At 44.5% G+C, this 21894-nt stretch overlaps 1 protein-coding gene across 2 annotated transcripts in view; it reads left to right on the top strand.

The window, feature by feature from the left end:
• The first annotated feature begins 14367 nt into the window (after positions 1-14367).
• ANXA4 (annexin A4) overlaps positions 14368-21894 on the top strand; it is a 33749-nt gene continuing 26222 nt past the window's right edge. The window contains exon 1 of one of the 2 annotated variants that reach the window (XM_075062743.1): positions 14368-14476. The gene's annotated coding sequence lies outside the window, so the exon portion shown is untranslated. The remainder of the gene's footprint in view (positions 14477-21894) is intronic. The other variant, XM_032764964.2, reaches the window with a different exon arrangement.

Here is a 21894-nt window from a genome sequence, read left to right as displayed (position 1 = left end):
TATGTGCCTGACCCCCCAGATTTAGGTGCCTAAATCCCATTTTTAGATGCCTTTGCCCTCCACAGAACTCCCGCTCAGCTGCTGCTCCGGAGGCACCTCAGCTTGCTCAGCACCTCCGTTTTTGCAGCAGAAGTGCCCTCGGTGCCTATATTTATGCCTCTGAGTGCACCACTGCCTCCCTCTAGACACCCAGGAGCCTTTCTCCCACCTCAGCCCCATAGCAAGCCAGGACCTGAGGGAAGGTCAGCGCTCCGTCACCCGCAGGGCCCGATCTGGTAGGCATGTTCAGAGGCCACTTAGATTTATGCAAGTCAGGGGAAGAAGTTCCCTTATAACCTTTAGCCTACTGGTTAGAGATCACCAGTTCGTGTCCCCATTCTGTCTGAAGAAGAGAAGGGATTTGAACAGGGATATTCTGAGTGGGGTTCCCTCCATCTCTCCTGTTGGAGTTGTTCAACTTGAACTAAATAATTGAATAACTAAATACTCACGGGGCCAGCAAAAGAGTTAGAATGACTGTAACCTGAGCAGTGGGAGATCCCTGTATAAGACCCCCCGGCCCCATCTGCCTGACGCGAAGAAGGGATTTAAACCTCTCTCAGGCTGCTGGGGCCTTGACCTTGATTGGAGCCTCTGGGAGTTGCTGTAATGCAGATAATCTGTGACAATAATCCAGAATGCAGGTGACTGTCTCTACCACACTCTTATTTGGCTGATTTAATGGAAAATTCTGCATGTAACTGGGACCATTTCCAGCAGATATATATGTGTGCCTCCAGTTTTTGTTTTAAAGGAGAGATGTTTACTGGAAATACAGGTGTATAAACAAAATGCTAAATCAGATATGTTTGCAAGCAACATGCAGGCAAGAGTGATTAAGCCACTTATGTCTTTGGCATGGTCTTCTTCTTTCTCTTACCTTGTTTGAAAAGGGCTTTTCAGCCTGGGCTTCAAGTATTGTCTACAAAAAGTGTCATGGCATTTTATGAGGGTGCCTCACTGTTTTTCTCAGATATTGCAAGACCTGTGATAAATTCCTGAGAGTTGACAAGACACTAAATCACAAGAACACAAAATGTAAGAACTTAAGAATGGACATACTGGGTCAGACCAAAGGTCGATCTAGCCCAGTATCCTGTCTTCCGACAGTGGCCAATGCCAGGTGCCCCAGAGAGTATGAACAAAACATGTGATCGTCAAATGATCCATCCCGTCGTCCGCTCCCAGCTTCTGGCAGTCAGAGGCTAGGGACACCCAGAGCATAGGGTTGCATCCCTGACCATCTTGGCTAATAGCTATTGATGGACTATCCTCCATGAACTTATCTAAGTTCTCTTTTGAACCCTAGTATAGTTTTGGCCTTCACAACCTCCCCTGACAACAATGGTTTGACCTGGCCTGCAAGAGCAACTGGGCTGGGGGGGACCTGGGTGGCTGGGAGAACAGACACAGGAAGGACCTCAACTGCAGCTTCCCCAAAGCTGTTTGGGGTGGCCCAGCCCAACCTGGAGCCCATGCCCGAGATATGGGGCCTGATTGTCTGGTTGCACGACACTAGATTTTCATTATGGGTATTATAGGGCATAGCTACCCTTCTTCAGCTCTAAACTGGATCAGTGCTGCTGTAACTCTGCTGGTGTCAGGACGGGCAGGGTGTGTTTTGCACACACAATATAACTCCTCTGTGTGACGACATTATGTTACACTGAACCAGGAGCCAGCACATTGGGGTAGGTGGCCCATTAGTAATGCTATGTATCCTTTTCACATGTTCCTTGCTGGAAAGGAGGAGGAACCAGGGGAGTTTATTGACTTGCCCACCCGGCTTCCCCTTCCAAATACCTACCCCACATGCATACCTACCTCAGTTGAGGCAGATCTTGCAATTCTTGCTCCTATAAATTGAGTAAAAGCTGCCTGATTAGCAATCCTTCATTAACACTTGTAAAGCACTTTGAGGTCCTGAGATGAAAAGTGCTAGAGACCCAAGAAGAATTATTGTTTTATCGTGGGTGATCAAACTTTCCAGCCAGCTCAGCATTCCGTAAATGAAACCACATGGTTTGAGTTATGGCATGTGGATGACCTAAAAGTGGTGGAACACAGACCTCGTCTGGACATTTCTACACATTACACGTGACAAGAAGAGGCAGAAAACAGCTTTTGTAGTCAAGCTGGTTGAAAATTTTTTGATGAAACATTTTTCTGCTGGAAAATGCAGATTCAATGAAACCTCTTATTTATTTTTTGTTAAATCGGACTGATTTTGGTGAAATTTCACATAGACCAAAACTGGAAAAAAGTTTCCAAAATGGTGAAACGCCTCGGTTTGACATTTTTGGAGTGAAAAGTTTTGATTTTTCATGAAAGAAAGATTTGTTCTCTCAAAGTTTACTTTGTTTTATACAAAACATTAAAAATAAAATAAAAAGGGTCAAAATCAAAATGAAACATTTCGGTTGACCCTAAATGAATTTTGAGTGAGTATTTCATTTAGTGGGAAATTTCAACCTTTTTGCTTTTCGTCCCAATTCAAGATGAATTTTTTTTGATGCCTCAAAATTTTTTACAAGATAAAAAATCCATTTTCCAACCATCTTTACTTATGGGCATTTTCACACACATTTATCACTTGGTTGCATATAGATTTTCTGGGTCAGAGGGTTTGTTTGAGGATTTTTTGTGTGTGTGTTTTAAATGCAGTTTTAGTGCTTATATAAAATGTCAGGACAAGAAGTAGCACAATCAGCATGAACTGGCACCTTTATTAGCAGTCTCCACAGAGAAGACATTAATATACTCCCAATTCACCCCTCCAGGCCAGGGCTAAGATACAGTGGCAAAAGAATGCTCAGGGAAGCTTGCAATGCTGCTGTATATATTATACCTGTTCTAGAGAAGAAGGGGTCTGGCAGTACCCCTTACAGAAGCTGATGTCACGTCCACTGTCTTCAATGACAGTTCCTCATCTCTTGCAAACAGGATTGTGAATCACAGAATCATAGACTTTAAGGTCAGAAGGGACCATTGTGATCATCTAGTCCGACCTCCTGCATAACGCAGGCTACAGAATCTCACCCACCCACTCCTGTTCAAACCTGTGTCTGAGCCACTGAAGTCCTCAAATCATGGTTTAAAGACTTCAAGGTGCAGAGAATCTTCCAGCAAGTGACCCATGCCCCACACTGCAGAAGAAGGCAAAAAAAACCCAGGGCCTCTGCCAATCTGCCCTGGAGGAAAATTCCTTCCCGACCCCAAATATGGCAATCAGCTAAACCTTGAGCATGTGAGCAAGACTCACCAGCCAGACACACAGGAAAGAATTCTCTGTAGTAACTCAGATCCCACCCCATCTAACATCCTATCACAAGCCATTGGGCATATTTACTGCTAATAGTCAAAGACCAATCTAATCATACCATCCCTTCAATAAGCTTATCAAGCTTAGTCTTGAAGCCAAATATGTCTTTTGCCCCCACTACTCCCCTTGGAAGGCTGTTGCAGAACTTCACTCCTCTGACGGTTAGAAACCTTAGTCTAATTTCAAGTCTAAACTTCCTGATGGCCAGTTTATATCCATTTGTTCTTGCGTCCACATTGTTACTGAGTTTACATAATTCCTCTCCCTCTCTGGTATTTATTCCTCTGATATATTTGGAGAGAGCAATCATATCTCCCCTCAGCCTTCTTTTGGTTAGGCTAAACAAGCCAAGCTCTTTGAGTCTACTTTCATAAGACAGGTTTTCTATTCCTCGGATCATCCTAGCAGCCCTTCTCTGTACCTGTTCCAGTTTGAATTCATCCTTCTTAAACATGGGAGACCAGAACGCACACAGTATTCCAGATGAGGTCTCACCAGTGCCTTGTATAACGGTACTAACACCTCCTTATCTCTACTGGAAATACCTCGCCTGATGCATCCCAAGACCGCAGCTTTTTTCACAGCCATATCACATTGGCGGCTCATAGTCATCCTGTGATCAACCAATACTCCAGGTCCTTCTCCTCCTCTGTTACTTCCAACTGATGATGTCCCCAGCTTATAACAAAATTCTTGTTATTAATCCCTAAATGCATGACCTTGCACTTTTCACTATTAAATTTCATCCTATTACTATTACTCCAGTTTACAAGGTCATCCAGATCTTCCTGTATGATATCCCAGGTCCTTCTCTGTATTGGCATACCTCCCAGCTTTGTGTCATCCGCAAACTTTATTAGCACATTCCCACTTTTTGTGCCAAGGTCAGTAATAAAAAGATTAAATAAGATTGGTCCCAAAACCGATCCCTGAGGAACTCCACTAGTAACCTCCCTCCAGCCTGACAGTTCACCTTTCAGTATGACCCATTGTAGTCTCCCCTTTAACCAGTTCCTTATCCACCTTTCAATTTTCATATTGATCCCCATCTTTTCCAATTTAGCTAATAATTCCCATGTGGAACCGTATCAAATGCCTTACTGAAATCAAGAGGTAAATTAGATCCACTGCATTTCCTTTGTCTAAAAAATCTGTTACCTTCTCAAAGAAGGAGGATCAGGTTGGTTTGGCACGATCTACCTTTTGGAAAACCATGTTGTAATTTGTCCCAATTACCTTTGACCTCAATGTCCTTAACTACTTTCTCCTTCAAAATTTTTTCCAAGATCTTGCATACTACAGATGTCAAACTAAGAGGCCTGTAGTTGCCCAGATCACCTTTTTCCCCTTTCTTAAAGATAGGAACTATGTTAGCAATTCTCCAGTCATACGGTACAACCCCTGAGTTTACAGAGTCATTAAAAATTCTTGCTAGTGGGCTTGCAATTTCATATGCCACTTCTTTAATATTCTTGGATGAAGATTATCTGGGCCCACCAATTTAGTCCCATTAAGCTGTTTGAGTTTGGCTTCTGCCTCGGATGTGGTAATATCTACCTCCATATCCTCATTCCCATTTGTCATCCTACCATTATCCCTCAGCTCCTCATTAGCCTTCTTAAAGACTGAGGCAAAGTATTTGTTTAGATATTGGGCCATGCCTGGATTATTCTTAACCTCCACTCCATCCTCAGTGTTTAGCGGTCCCACTTCTTTCTTTGTTTTCTTCTTATTCATATGGCTTTAGAACCTTTTGCTATTGATTTTAATTCCCTTTGCAAGGTCCAACTCTACATGGCTTTTGGCCTTTCTCACTTCATCTCTATATGTTCTGACCTCAATAAGGTAGCTTTCTTTGCTGATCACTCCCATCTTCCACTCCTTGTAGACTTTCTGTTTTTTCTTAATCACCTCTCTGAGATGCTTGCTCATCCAGGGTGGTCTACAACTCCTGCCTATGAATTTTTTCCCCTTTCTTGGGATGCAAGCTTCTGATAGTTTCTGCAACTTTGACTTGAAGTAATTCCAGGCCTCCTCCACCTTTAGATCCCTAAGTTCTTCAGTCCAATCCACTTCCCTAACTAATTTCCTTATTTTTTTAAAGTTAGCCCTTTTGAAATCAAAAACCCTAGTCACAGATCTATCACCTAGCATCTTTCACCAGCGCTAAGAGCTGGTTTATAGCAGATTCACGCTGAAATACCTAAATCAGTTTGAATTTACTCCTCCCGTTATTTCGGTGCAGATCCATGTGTGGACACATATTTGGGGATCAAAGGGTACCATTTCAATTTTGCTTAAGTCAGTAAAATAGGACACAAAATAAAAACAGGGCATTTTTATTCTGGAATAAGTGTCCATGCATAAACTTGTGCTGAAATAATAAGAGATCTGAATTCAAACAGATTAAATGATTTCAGTGCAAGTTTGTGTGTAGACCTACTATTAATAAGGATTTAAAACACACACCGCCGCAAGTATCTAAACTGAAAACCTACTGGCTAAAAAGATACTTGGAGCGGTCCAATCCTGCAAGTTGCTGAGCCCTGTCATTCACCATAAGAAGGGGCCCTCTTCTGAAACTAAAAATGTCCCTGCATGATCAACACCTAACTGTTCTCATGACCCCACTAATGCAATTGTTTCTGTTTACTCTCTGCTAGTCGCTAGGTGGCACTAGATATCACTAAAAATTAATGAAGCATAGCAATCAAATTGATAACCAAAAGCTTAGTTCTTCCTGTTGTCTGGTCTCTGCATTGTTTAGAATAACAAAACCAGAACTGGCTAGGGCCAATGCAGTTTTATGCTGTTACATCTGAGAATTAGAGGATGTTTTGTTAGTACAATAGGTACCGCTAATTGTATAGATAGATAGGCCATGCAGAGCCAGAGGGTGAAAAACTAATTTTAGGAAATTCCTCAAACTAAAAACTTTATTAAAATGGAATCAATACCTTAAGAAGAAATAAGAAATTGGAAGGATATTTATGGCAGGCTGGTGGGGAGTTTTCTCCCAGAAATAATGAACAAAAGGAAACCAAGGAATTCTAAGCAAAGATAAGACATTACCATCATTAATAATAATAAGGTTGAAGAAGTATGGAAATGCTGAGTTGTTAACCTAAAAATCTAACCAACTAGAATGTATGCACCACTTTGCAAGTGTCAGCTAATTACCCAGTTGACTGAATTTCAAAAATGAATGGAGTCAATGCAACTGAAATCGATGACACTGTTGCTTAGTCTTCTAAGGGAGACAGTGGAAACCCTGGGAATTAAAATGAGACTGGAAAGGGGCAGTAGACCCCATGCAGTCTATTAGGACCTTGCTCTGCAGATCTACTTTGCCTGGGAAGCACATCAGTATTACACTAATGAGCAGTGTAGAAGACTCTTAGATAAGTAGTAAATGCTCTGGAAAATATATCACAGGGAGCAATCGTGCACTGGCAGGGGAATGAACTAGATGGGAGCTACTAGGTCTTTGCCAGTTTTGAATGTGCTGAGACTGGAAGCTCTTTGGGGTGGGGACCATCTCTTGGTTCTGTGTTTGCACAGCACTTAGCACACTGGGGTCCTGGTCCGTGACTGGGACTCCAAGGTGCTACGGCACTGCACTCGGTACCAATGCACTGACCCGCAGAGCCTAGATGAATGCTCTGGGAGGACTCTTGTTTCACCGTTACGGATACATTTGAAGATTCTGCATTCTTTATTAGGTGGTAAAGAAGCCTGCAGAGGGTTAGGGATCCGGATGTATATCAGGTGGAATTATTCCATAGCAAGTACCACCACACCCTCTTCACACCACTGATGCTGCAAAAGCAGCAGCTCCAATGGTTAGAGAAGGGGACTAGTTAGAGGACCTGGGCTCTGTTCCTAAGTCTACCATTGGCCTGCTAACTCAGATAACAGAGTGCTCCCCAAGCTTGGCCGTTCTTAGGCCTTTCCTGCAAACCCTCACTAGGTCCTCCCCTAGTTACCTCTTCCTTAGAGAAATAGGAACTTCACCCTCTTTTATACCCCCATATTGGAGCTAATTGCAAACTCCTGGACTAACCTCAGGATAACTCAGCACAAATATCTCTGTGTCTCAGTACAGGGTTCCAGCACATGAATTTATGACAGTTCAATAGAAGGAGCTCTGTATTCCTTCCTGTGCTGGGTTCTAGAAATCATCCCCCAGTTACAAGCACATCAGGACTTCAGATGGTAGGTTCAAAGTGCTGCTATTATATTGTTATTGAATGACTCCATTCCGGCCCCAGATCCCTGCCTCTATGGAGACCTCTGTAATTGGAAAAGAAGGACTGCAACATAACTCTGACAATTGCATCACAATGGTGGTGTCAGATATCCCATTCTGAGAGCCTGCCTGTCACACACCACTCACCACCAGCCATGCATTAAAAATGAACCAGCAATCTCACTAAGCATGAAATTCATCTGAGATATGTATATCAAGCTGGGTTCTCGTCTCCCTGCCCTTTCATTTCATAAGAAAGATTCTGCAGCTAGAATTTAGCAAACAATGGAGGAAGCAGAACAGAACCAGGGCCGGCTCCAGGCACCAGCGCAGCAAGCAGGTGCTTGGGGCGGCCAAGGGGAAGCGGCAACACGTCCGGCTCTTTGGTGGCAATTCGACGGTGGGTCCCTTGGTCCCTCTCGGAGCGAAGGACCTGCTGCTGAAGAAGAAAGAGGCTTTTTTTTCCCCTCCTGCCACTTGGGGCAGCAAAAACCCTGGAGCCGGCCCTAAACAGAACCCAATTCATTTTTTCCATAGCTGTAGCTGCATTGTCTCTGCAGGTTTAGAAAAAGTACAAAACTGGGTTGGTAAGTACAGCCAGTTGATATGGCTCTGCAAACAAGCATAAGGCATTTAGATACTGTGTTGACAGTACATTATAAAAAATAAAAAGTAGATGGGACAGACAGGTTGTAGACAGGGAATCCTTGTAAAGTTTGTATTTTGATGGAAAAGTTCTTTTATGAGGCTGTCTCTTGTTACTTTATAATCTGTGATAATTTAACAGAAACAATTGAGTACTGCTCCAATTTTCTTTTCATTATGTAAATGGATTCTTATCAGGAGTTCTCGTGGGCTGGATTCTCAGATTGTAGCCTGGATATCTAGTTCCATGATAAAAATCTGTATCAGTCTAGTGTGATTTTCTGCATTATCTAGCAATGGAAATCGGAAAACACCTCACTAGCACAATGTGTGGATCTCAATACTTTCCCAGTGGACCACCAATGAAAACACTGAACCTCGATTCCAATCTCACTTTTTCTGGTGTTACTCCATTGGCATCAAAGGAACCACTCTGATTTACACTGGGGTAAGGGAGAGGTAAATCAGATCTATTGTCTATAGACTGAGAATCAATCACAAGGCAGTTTAAAAAAGGTGTTTGGATATTCCTTTGAGTGCATGTGTAAAATTACAATCCTCCATTAAGTGGGAAGAATCTGTGATCAGCCTTGTATATTCACTTCATTAATTGTTTCTTGTTAAATATGTAGAATAATGACGAGGCCAAGGGAGAGGAGGAGAATATTGCATTTGTGTAAAACCAGATTCTGATGCCCTTATTCAGGCTGAGTAATACCTTACTTCACAAATAATCCCACTGAAATTATTAGGACTCTTTATAGAGTAAAGGCTACTCTGAAAGAGGAAGAAGATGAGCATCTTCTGCAGAGAGTACCCAGTTTTGCAAATGAGGCATGCATGGCCTTTTGCACTCTGATCTCTTGTGGTGAGTGAAGCAGGTGTTTGTTTTAGACTAAAACTCAGATGTGGAACCTTTCCTAAGGCATTCCTTTAGACATGTATTTGCAAAGGTGCCCAGAGAGCTTGGGACATGAGCTTGTGTAAATTAAGACCCAACGTTTCAAAAGCAGCCAGTGATTTTGGGTGACTTGATATTTGGAACCCAACTTGAGACACTGGCAGTCTGATTATCAGAAGAGCCCAGGGCCTGCAACAGCAGCTGAAATCAATGGGAGCTGCTCGTGCTCAGGGTTTCTGAAAATGAGGTGTTGGTTGTTTCAGGTTGGAGTCACCCAAAATCCATGGCCACTTATGGGAATTGGGGCCTAATTCTTCAAAAATGAAAAGAACAGAAGTGGGGGTTACTGACTGGAGCAGGGAGTGGGTAGTCAGGACTCCTGGGTTCCATTCTTGGCTCTGCCATGGAATTGCATCCTCCTTTCTTCTGATGTCTCAATCTGGGTTGGAACTGGTGTGGGTAGGTTCCTCCCTGGCAGCCAGGGAAGAAATGCAGAATTCCACTGAGCAGCACTTCTGTTTCAGAACTCAAAGGGAAAGATGTGCAAGGTAGACAAGTACGACCGCACCTGTTTCTTCATAGTAACCATGGCGAGGGGATACTGCATAGCACTGATCAGAGAGCAGGGGAACCCCCAGCCAGAAGGCTACTGCTCTGGAGGAGAGCAAAGGCCACAGATCCACATAGGGGAATTATTCTCAGAGCTAGCGGACCTCCTGCAGGCTGCATCCCCTAGGTGGGGAAATGGAGCAGCTCATGTGAGCAAGAAGGTGCAGATGTGCCTGGATGTAGGTAACTATAGCCAGACCTACAAAGTACTTAGGCTCCTAACTGATTTCAGTGGAAGTTAGGAGCCTAAATAACACTGTGGATCTGGATCTACTCGCCTAAGATCTTTCTCCTACCCCCACCACCTTGCAGAACAACTTTGCAACATCTCAGTGGGAGACCCAGAGTTTTGTACAGTTTGTGTATTTTTCCTCTAGGGCTTATCCCCTATGTGTTGGAGCAGCCCTGCCTCTGAATAAGTCAGAAGACTACAGAGCCAGCACGTGCAGTAACTTTCCAGGGATTGAAGAGCTGACTTCTGGGGAACCAGAATACATTTAATTGCAAATGAATAGATTTGGGGCACCAATGCACATTATAAAAAACACTTTCCATCTTCAAAGTGCTTCCCAAATGTTAACCAATCAACCTCCCCAAGCTGAGTCTTCCCCTGGGACGGCGGCGGTAGGGGGGAGTTCCATTAGACAGAGCATGAATGGCAGGAACTGCGCAATATTTTCAGAAGCTGAATAACATGAAATGATGAATAACATATGTCAGCATGAAATAATTATTGCTTCTAACCCTGTTGGTTTGAAGGGCAGAGCCATCCAATGCTGAAAAATACATGAGCTGGAAAGCAGAATGCAGCTTTCCAAAGGGCACATGCTAAAAAAATAAAAAGAAGCAGCAGCAACATAAGGAGGAAAGACTTGGCAGCACGCTGGCGAGTAGTTCAAAGGGGCCTTGGAAGAAGAAAAGTGCATCTGAGCAGAGAAAAAGACAAGGCAGATCTGATGGGATAGGAATGAATGAGAAGTGAAAACAGTAGGAGTGAAATGCTGCAGTGGAGCGGGGAATGGTTGCTCTTGGAATAAATTGTCAGTGCACACCTGGGTGTGGGTTTCTGTGCTTCCCAGGAGTCAGGGGGTCAGATCCTCAGCTGGTGTAAATCAGCATATGTCATAGGTCTCCCCCCCACTCTGAACTTTAGGGTACAGATGTGGGGACCTGCACGACCACCTCTAAGCTTAACTACCAGCTTAGATCTGGTCTCGCTGCCACCATCCAGATTTCTGAGTTATCTGTAAAACTCTGTCTTCCCCCCAAAAACCTTCTCCTCCCTGGGTAGCCCTGAGAGACTCCTCCACCACGTCCCTGGTGAACACTGATCCAAATCCCTTGGATCTTAAAACAAGGAAGAATTACTCCTTCCCCCTCCTTTCCCTCCACCCAATCCCTGGTGAGTCCAGATCCAATTCCCTTGGATCTAAAAAAAAGGAAAAAAAATCAATCAGGTTCTTAAAAACAAGGCTTTTAATTAAAGAAAAGAAAGGTAAAAGAAAAAATCCTCTGGGAGACAGCATACAAGCTGATCTCACAGACCACAGATTTAAAACACAGGATGTTCCCCTGGGCAAAAACCTTAGTACACACAAGAATACCCAAATTTGATTACTCTCCTAATTGCACAAAGACAAGTTATAAAAGAAAAATAAATATAAACCTATTTATTCCTTTCTAAAACTTACTACTCTGATAAGAGGCTCGTTCCTTGATCTTTTTCACTCCGGCTGAAACTGAAACTCTAAACAAAGGAAAAACTTCCCTCCTTCCTTTTGAAACATCTTGTTTCCCCATTGGTTCCTCTGGTCAAGTGTCAGCTAGGCCAGGTGAACTTCTTAATCCTTTGCAGGTAAAAGAGGCATTAACCCTTAGCTATCTGTTTATGGCAGCATAACTCATGCAGATCCTCCAACAGAGGATCAGACCTGGGATCCATACTGACAACACTCAAAGGAGATGGGTATTTTGTTTGGCTGGGAGGTGTGGAGGAGCACTGGGCTCAGTTTTGGAATGACTCTAGATTTACATCCAGGGACTTGAAAGCCAAATACGGCCCACTGGATTATTTGTTGTGGTTGCTTTTCACCCCCTGGGATCTTTGGGCCCAATTCTGCAAAGAGGCTAGTGTTCTCACTGTCCATTGTACATCCAAAGCTTTGTCTTAGCTACATGACATGATGGGTGAACACTATGGTCCTGTTGAAGGCAGTGCCATTTGAAATCAGTAGGGCCAGGATGTCACCCAAGGACAACACATGTTGGTCCCATCCACACTACAAGTTGTAATCCTGTTGTAAGCAGGGCATGGTCTCAGATACTGTAGAGTTGGGGTAGATAGATAGATAGATAGATAGATAGATGATAGGTGGGTGGGGTTAGATAGATAGATTAGATTAGATAAGAAAGATATCAGTGTTGTAAGTGGGATCCTTGCCTCTGTATTTCTATGGTGTATTTGTGCCCTGTGTATCATTTTCCCTCCACAAACTCTTCACTCCAATGAAACAGTAAGAAACTTTATTTTTTTAAACTTCAGGAACGGCACAGCCTCCGCTGGAAAAGAAACTGCTGGAGCCCAGGCTGCAATGGAAACAATAATAAGCTAGCTGTACAGACATGCTCTTTGAAACACACCTTGCCTTTGTTCAGGCTGCCAATTTGAAGTCATGGTAACATCCTGCAGGAGGGCGGATTGCACAGGAAAGAGATGAACAAGGTGTGGCCAGCCGCTGCACACGCTGGAAAGAAAAACCTGAGAAGAGGGATTTCCTAGGGTGAGCTTCTTCACACTGCACAAAGGGCCTGAAGGTGAGGACTGTGAGCAAAGGGAATGACCCAACACTGTTAAGTAGAGGGGAAAATGTTAATAAACAACACAGGGTTGAACAACTTTTTGTTCTGGGCATTTGTGCTCTTTAATTTTGTACCATGCTTAGATAGAAAGGGGAGAGGCACTACATACAAATGATAGCTAGCTAGATTATTTAATTATTATTTGCACAGTGATAACACCCTAGGAGCCAAATTCATGTACCAGGAGCCCACTGGGATAAGTGTGGTACAAACACTGTACAAAATAATGGTCTCTGTCTCCAAAGAGTTTACAATCAGTGCAAAGGAATGCACATTGGAAAAAATAATCCCGACTACAGATATATAATAATGGGTAGCTGTTTCCACTTAAGTAGCTGTTACCACTCAAAAAAGGGATCTTGGAGTCATTGTGGCTAGTTCTCTGAAAACTTCAGCTCAGTGAGCAGCAGCAGTAAAAAAGACTACCAGAGTGTTAGCAACTACAAGGAAAGGGATAGAAAATCAGACAGATAACATCATAATGCTACCATATAAATCCATGGTGTGCCTGCCTCTTGAATAATGTGTCCAGTTCAGGTCACCTCATCTCAAAATGAATATAGTGGAACTGGAAGCAGTTCAGAGAAGAACAACAAATATGATCACAGATATGGAATGTCTTCCAGAGAAAGTGAGAGTAAAACGATTAGGGCTGTTCATCTTAGAAAAGAGAAAACTGCAGGGGGGATTTGATAGAGGTCTATAAAATCATGAACAGTGTGGGAAAAGTAAATAGGGAAGTGTTATTTACCCTTTGCTGCAATACTGAAACCGGGGGTCACCCAATGAAATTAATATGCAGCAGGTTTAATCCAAACAACAGGAATGCACAAAATGCAATTAACCTGTGGAACTCAGTGCCCTGTGATGTTGTGATGCCCAGAAGTATAACTGAGTTCAAAAAGGATTAGGAGATAAATTCATGGAGGATAGGTCCATCAATGGCTATTAGCCAAATGATCAAGGATGTAATCCCATTTTGTGGGTGTCCCTAAACCAGTGCAGTAACAAGGGCGAGGCAAGTGAGGCACTTGCCTCAGGCGCGCAAAGTGGAGCGGTGCAGCTCTACCGCGAGCGGCGGTGCTTTCGGCTGCACCTCTACTGCCCCTGCTTCTTCAGCTGCGGGTCCCTGAGTCCTTCTCTGGAGGGAAGGACCTGCTGCCAAATATGCCACTGCCGCTTCATTCATTCTTCGGTGGCAATACAGCGGCGGGTCCTTCTCTCCGACAGGGACTCAGGGACCCACCACCAAACTGCCGCCAGAGAGCCTGGAGCCAGCTGTTGCCTCAGGCACAAACATTTCTTGTTAGGGCTCTGCCTTAAACCTCTAACTGCCAGAAACTGGAGGGGAAGACAGGGGTGGATCACTCCCCTAAGGTAGGATATTGGTCACAATAAGGCAGTACTTTTGTTCTGAATCTAAGCTGGATACTGTAAATGGAAGGAATAGATGCTCTGAGAGGAATGGCTAGATAGGTGAAGCCCAGTTGTAAGAGTCTCCATTTAATTGTGAATTGAACTGTGACTGAGTTCATGCCCGGGGTTTAGTGAGAGGGGGCGTCCTTTGATGCTCCCCTTGAGTGATACTGATAACCCAACCCCCAGAGCTAGGAAGAGGAGAAATGGACCCCCCTGCGGGGAAGTGCCTGGCTTCAGCTTCAGGGAGCAGGAGAGGCTATTCCCCGCCCAGTGAAAGCAGGGCTACTGACGGGTTATTTCCAGACCTGGAATCCAATGAGTCCCCACCCCTGTCAGGGCGTGTCCTGCCCTTTTGTGTCAAATCCAGCAGGACTCGTGATTAGCGTCCCCGCCACACTCGAAGCAGCGGACGCCACAGCCTGTAGAGCAGCGGGTGAGTGGCCGGTTTTCCAGGCAGAGTCCCCCGCAGGCTTGCTGGGAGTAGGGACCCGCCTCTCCCCCTGCTGCGGCTGGCAGCATCAGGGCTCCCCAGCGCTATGGGGAACTCCGCTTTCCAAACACGCCAGCGCTGCCAGGGCGGCTCCCAGCCCCTCTTCTCCCCGCGCTGGGAGCTTGGGGACCCCGATCCAGCGTTACAGGGGGCTTCGGGGTGGGGGCGCACCCGGGCCCCTTCGCCCTGTAGTAAGCACTGGGAGGGGAGCGCACAGCCTGACGCAGAGGCCACAGCCCGAAGCGCTCTGCCAGCCCAAAGGGGGCTTGGGGCCTGGGTGTTCTCCCCCTCTCCGCTGGCCAGGCAGGGGCAAGGGCCCTGACGCGTGGAAAAGAGGAACCTCACTCAGAGATACCCTCCACCCCCATCCTGCTGGAGGATGGTGAAAAGTTTGCTTCCTCCCCACCGCGCGCAGCTGCTGTCCCGGGAATGGCCCAGCCTGCCTGGGCTGCGGGGTGGCGGCTTGGGGGTTTGGCTAGGCAGGCGGCGGAGAGTAGAGGTGGTTGGGGAGGAGGAAGGAGTCAGCCTCCCTCCAGGTGGGGCCCCTGCTGCGGCTTCTAGTGAGTTGTGTGTGTGAGGAGGGGCTGGAAGATGTCAGCCCTGGGAAGGAAAGGGGAGCTGGGGGCCAGATTCTGCTCTTGCTTACACCAGTGTGACTGTGGCATCACCCCACTGAAGGCAATGAAATCATCCTGGAATGACCCCATCCAAACTGAGAGGGGACTGGCCCATTGCATAGGAACTGGAAGCAGTTAATGGTGGCAGAGCTGGTTTGGAAGCTCAGTTTGAGGAGGTGGATATGGCAGACGAGAAGCATTACCTGTTAGGTTCACTCCCTCTGGGGCACCTGGCATTGACCACTGTCGGTAGATAGGATACTGGGCTGGATGGACCTTTGGTCTGACACAGTATGGCTATTCTTATGTTCTTAAGCAGTCAAGCAAATCCTGCATCTGCTCTTCTATGTAGCTGATCCCTGAGACTTTCAGTGTTTCCATTACAAACCGTAGGCTAAGCCCTAACAAGGCTGTGGAAAGGGCAAACACAGTTTCTGCTCTAATTCACTGATTTACACATTCAGAAAAATCCAGTTATAGGAGTAAAAGGCAGGTTTCTAAGTTTAGATGTGTACTTTTCTCCTTTAAAAGGGCTTGTCTCTATGGAGAAGTTATTCTGGAATAAGGCTGTGTGTGAATTTAAAGTACGATAACTATTTCAGAATAACTGTCTGTGTGGACACTCTCTTATTCTGGAATGAGCGTCTAACGGAGAGCTTTGTGTGGCTCTGAAGCTCATCTCTTACACTAACAGAAGTTGATCCAATAAAAGACATTGCCTCACCCCCCTTGCCTGGAATAGAACGGAGTGTCCCACAGTAGCTATTCTGGTCAATTTCACTGTGCAGAGGAGCTGGCAAGTGTGTGTATGCATAGGCCTGGGTGTATGATTCAGTATAAAGTCAGAGATCTGAAACACACACCCTACGGCCACTTCCCCTTAAAATTCTATATGCTAATCCTGTTGCTGCATCTGCTAGCACGGACTCTTGCATGCATGTTAAGTGGGGCTATGCTGGCACTGCAAGTTCCAGGGTTCGGCTCACTAGGGCCCCAATCCTGCAAACACTGAAGCCAATAGTCACTTTGACTTCAGTGGGACTGCTCATGATGGTAGAGCGTTAAGCAGGGACAAAAGTATTTTACAGGATCGGGCTTCGGGCTCTCGTAGAGCTGCAAATGTTGCCTTTGGTGATGAAATGATTACGACATTCCTGACTATCATTTGGGTGGGATAGTGAAGGTGGAATCTTAAAAATTCAGGCTGAACAGCAAAATGTCTGTGTTTGGTGTGAGGAGCTATCACATAAGTTGGATTTTCTGCTTTATTTACCAGGCACTAAATCCTACTATTATTTTTCAGACAAATTTTCCACTGGGGCTGGTTCTTTTCTCATATCTATTTAAGCCATTAGCTTTGGTCAAGACACTGATGTAAATCAGAAGTGAAAGTGAGAGGAGAACTGGTTCCATTAAGTTCAACAGGACAGAAGTTCAGTGGGATCTTTGACTGAATACAGGGCCTGAATCACCAATGACCTACACCTTGTGGTTTCAATTTCACCGGTACAGAATGGATGGACCGTACTTCCTTTTTGATTTGGTAGCACTTTATACCCATTTTTCACAGATGAAAATGGTGAATCAGGCCCAAAGTCAGCAGGATTTGCCCTCTAATTTTTATTTGCTTCAGGCCTGACTCTGGATCATTTCAGACAGAATGAAAAATCATTCTGGAGGGACTCTAGCAACCTGTTACAGACCAAGTTAGATTCTAGGCAATGTCTCTGAAGGTTTCAAAAATGCAGTTGCCCTAGATCATGTGGGGATGTCTCTGCCTTGTGCTTTTCGTTTGTTTGGTTTTTTTTGTCATTTATTTTTAGGCTGTCTTCCCTTCCGTCCCTTTGTCTATATGAGAAAAATTCTGCTTTTGTTATTTCCTCTCGTCAATTTGAACACAAGCATCTGTGTTACTCCTACTTCTGGATACAAACAACTTGAGCAGTACAGTGAAGGTGGGAAAACCTCTGTGGAACTTCAAAGTTGTTTTTTAATTAATGTCTTGCTAAAAGGGATGAAAGCAACTCAAATCAGGCTCTACATTTGGATTTTTAGTCTTGCAAAACCCCATGCCAATTCAAAATTTCCCTCAATTTACTTTTAAAATTCACAGAAATGTTCATTTAAAAATCAGCGCTTCCTCCCTGAAACATTTGCAGGCCAGGGACACTTGGCCAAAGTGAAACTGACTCCATTGGTTCCTCTCCACTTGCACAATGAAAAATAGATCAAAGTGGTCAGAACAGTGAAAAGGACATTACGAGATTGACTCTCCACTGCTTTGCACTTTGTGTAATCACATGCACCAGTGCAAGGTGGGTGTGAGTGTTACCAAATCAATGGTAGCAGTCTACACCCACTTTGTACCAATATAAATTACCTGCACGAGGTGCAAGTCAGTGGAGAATCAGTCTCCAGATTACTAAAGGCACGTCTTCACTGGCAACGTTAAAGCGCTGCCATGGCACAGCGCTGGGAGAGAGCTCTCCCGATGCTCTAAAAAAAACCCCTCCACGAGGCGCGTAGCTACCAGCGCTGGTTCACTGTCTACACTGGCACTTTACAACGCTGACACTTCCAGTGCTCAGGGGGGTGTTTTTTCACACCCCTGAGCGAGAAAGTTGCAGCGCTGTAAAGTGCCAGTGTAGACAAGCCCTCAGAGTGTAAGGTGAAGTCTGTCATTTGTAACTTCTTGAGTGGGTGGTCTATGTGCATTTAATCAATAGGACTTGGAGATGGGCTTTTTTTAATTCTGGAAACTCTGGATAAATTAATTCTCCTCTGTCCTAGGTTTCATTCATCTATCTTCCACCTCATTCAAAAGTCTCTGAATGTTTTTGTCCTGCATGATCATCGGTCCAGCCCATCTGCTCCTCTGCTATTGTCCATAGGCTCCCAAGTCCCATTTTCAAAAGTGACTTGGTCACTTAGGGCCCTGACTCCCATGGTCTTTCAATGCAGTGAATGCGTTACATTGAAAATTAATTGGACTCAGTGTCCATGTCACTTTTGAAAATAGCATTTAGGAGCCTAAATGGTCACGTACACTGCAAAAAAAATAAATTACAAAAAAATCTCATGACAGCAAATCTCAGAGCCGGGATCCACTGACACAGGCTTGTGCTATGGGGTTAAAAATAGCAGCATAGACGTTCCTGCTCAGGTTGGAGCCCAAGTCTGAAACTCTGCGAGGTGTGTGGGTCTCTGAGCCCAGGCTCCAGCCCAAGTGAGAACATCTCACTGCTCTTTTTAGCCCCATAGTAGGAGCCCGAGTCAGTTGACCCAGGCTCTGAGGCTCACTCCTGCAGGTTTTTATTTTTTTGCAGTGCAGACATACCCTAAGTCACTCGGGCGCTGTGGAAAATTGTACTTAGTGTACCTGAATGTGGCATGACCTTCTGTCTGTTACCTTCGTCCTGTCTTCTCCTAAGCTCTTCAGAGCTGTCTTTTTTTGGAGTGGGGCCTAGCACTTTGCTGGATGCAACATAAATGATTCATTTAACAATGCAGCTAAGTGAGACCATAAAACTCTTTCAGTTACTTCTCATGTTCATCTGTCAACACATCTTTCCACAGAAGTTGGTCCAATAAAAGGTATTACCACACCTTCATGTGCGGTTCCACTGTGCCAAAAGAGCCATTACAAAGATGCTGTAGGCAACTCTGCTCCCACCAGAAGTGAGATGTTGTCTGCACAGCTTTGTTCAGCTAACTACCATAGACTGATTCTCCAACTGGAACAAGGGTTTTGCAACAGGTAGTATGCAATGGCTGGCCTGCATTTTCAAGTGTCTGCTGTTTTGGGGTGTTTTTTTCCCTGAGTGACCAGTTTGAGGCACTATTTGTTGCCTGATTTTCAGACCTGCTGGGCACCCTTGCATCTCACTGAGATTGGAGATATGGGTGTTCAGCACCTTTCAAATCAGGCCTTGAGAAAAGTTGTCTCAATTGGAGTACCCAGAAGCTGAGACCCCCAAAGTAAGTGGACACTCTGGGGAAACTGAGGCCGAAAACATTGCTCTCTCAACTTGTCATTGTCCAGAGACACCCTTCTGGGTCTCGGGTTCATGTGGAAAGACAAAATGGGAGAATTTTTTAAATGATGTGAAATTAATATTGTAACCTCCCCAGCTCTCGATAAACTGAGTGACATGATCATACATGGGTGCAATAATAGATAACTTACACTAATAAACATGGGAATGCCAAGATTGTCTGAATGGAAGGTCTAGAATGAGGGAAATGGAGAATGTCACAACACAGAATCCTAGAAGTGTAGGACTGGAAGGGACCTCAGTAGTCACCTAGTTCAATCCCCTGCACTCAAGGCAGGACTACGTAATAACTAGACTATTCTGGACAAGTGTTTGTCTAACCTGTTCTTAAAAACCTCTGATAATGGAGATTCCACAACGTCCCTAGGCAATTTGTTCCAATGCTTAACTATCCTGACAGACATTAGAAAAAACTTCCTAACCAAAATCTTCCATGCTGCAATTTAAGCCCATTGCTTCTTGTTCTATCCTCACAGGTTCAGGAGAACAATTTTTCACCGTCCTCCTTGTAACAATCTTTTACATATCTGAAAACTGTTATCATAAGCCCCCCAAGTCTTCTCTTCTGCAGACTAAACAAACCCAGTTTTTTCAATCTTTCCTCATAGGACATGTTTTCCTGACCTTTAATCAATTTTGGTGCTGTCCTATGGACTTTCTCGAGTTTGTCCACAGCTTTCCTGAAATGTGGTGCCCAGAACTGGACGCAATGCGCCAGTTAAAGCCTAATCGTCACGGTTTACTCTTCCTTCAAGCTGTCATGGTCAATACTGTATATGTCTGCAATAACTATGGAACCTAAGAAGAAAGAGAACACTCACCTAGCTTTACATGGGCCAGATCCTCCACTGGGGTAAATCAGCCTAGTTGCATTGACTTTAATGGAGCTGCCACCAGCTGAGGATATGGGTTCTTATGTCTCAACTCCTAGTCCTTCCTCTTTGTAATCTAGTGTTTTTTAATAATCCAGCACATGGGGCTTCCTTACTTCTCACAAACACCGACAAAAGTCACAGATGAATCAAAATTGCTGAAACAGCATAATCCCACAGCACTCCTGGGTTCGTAACAGTCACATGGAATGACTCCAGGGGATAATTCTGCTGCCTCTGCAATAGCTCAATTGAACTCGAAGTGCAATTCACCATAAGAGTAGTAGTTCTTGACATTGACAAGATGTGAGTTCTTGTTTAAAATGCGTGGGCCAAATTCTGACTCTTCTCCTCTTTCCCGTCCCATCAGCTGGAATAAGTGAGCATGGGAAAGACTCTTTATAGCTTTTGATTGTGTTCATTTATAGTTTTTAGGCTTTCTTAATTAAAACAGAAATAAATACGTGCATAAAAACTGGGCTCTGAAAAATGGCAAATAAACTGTCTATGGAATCGTCAAAGCTTTAAAAGCAAGTTCCAGCTGTGGGTATTCATGGAATTATATATTCTAACTGCAAATACTCAGACAAAGTGTGTAGAACACTGAGCCTTTTAAAGGAGATGGTATTTAAAACCAGAAGGGTAAATCCTACACCTAAATATCTGAATCCTAAATTAAAATTTCTTTTCCAGATCTCTGGATAATTTAGTTAAAACTGAGCAAAAATTTTCAGCTGAAACTCTTTTTGGCAAAAATGTTCAGATTCGCTGACACCCAAAACATTTTGCAAATTTGTGTAGATTCTGCTGAATTGTTGGTTTGCTCCCTCTGTCCCCTCCCCTCAATCACTTTTGAAATGAAATACTTCAGTCTTTTTGGTTTGAAACTACTTCGTTTCTCAACTTTAATTTTATTTTGTAAAAATTAAAAAACTGGTTTAAATTAAAACTGACTGGCCAAGCAACAGTTCTGCAGAAATGGACCTGGGGATGACAGTGGATGAGAAGCTGGATATGAGTCAGCAGTGTGCCCTTGTTGCCAAGAAGGCTAACAGCATATTGGGCTGCATTAGTTGGAGCATTGCCAGCAGATCGAGGGAAGTGATTATTCCCCTCTATTTGGCACTGGTGAGGCCATATCTGGGAGTATTGCGTCCAGTTTTGGGCCCCCCACCACAGAAAGGATGTGGACAAATTGGAGAGAGACCAGAAGGGGGCAAGGAAAATGATCAGGGGACTGGGGCACATGACTTACGAGAAGAGGCTAAGGGAACTGGGCTTGTTTAGTCTGTAGAAGAGAAGAGTGAGGAGGGATTTAATAGCAATCTTCAGCTACCTGAAGAGGGGTTCCAAAGAGGCTGGAGCTTGGCTGTTCTCAGTGGTGGCTGTCAGACAACAGAACAAGGAGCAATGGTCTCAAGTTGCACGGGAGGAGGTCTAGGTTGGATATTAGACAACACTATTTCACCAGGAAGGTGGTGAAGCACTGGAATGGGTTACCTAGAGAGGCAGTGGACTCTCCATCCTTAGAGGTTTTTAGGGCCCGGCTCGACAATGCCCTGGCTGGGATGATTCATAGATTCATAGACTCTAGGACTGGAAGGGACCTCGAGAGGTCATCGAGTCCAGTCTCCTGCCCTCATGGCAGGACCAATTACTGTCTAGACCATCCCTGATAGACATTTATCTAACCTACTCTTAAATATCTCCAGAGATGGAGATTCTACAACCTCCCTAGGCAATTTATTCCAGTGTTTAACTATCCTGACAGTTAGGAACTTTTTCCTAATGTCCAACCTAAATCTCCCTTGCTGCAG

The sequence above is a fragment of the Chelonoidis abingdonii genome, chromosome 2 (assembly GCF_003597395.2).
Source record: "Chelonoidis abingdonii isolate Lonesome George chromosome 2, CheloAbing_2.0, whole genome shotgun sequence".
Taxonomy (NCBI): Eukaryota; Metazoa; Chordata; order Testudines; family Testudinidae; genus Chelonoidis; species Chelonoidis abingdonii.
The sequence above is the reverse complement of the archived record's forward strand: the minus strand, read 5'-3'. Positions and strand labels throughout refer to the sequence as shown.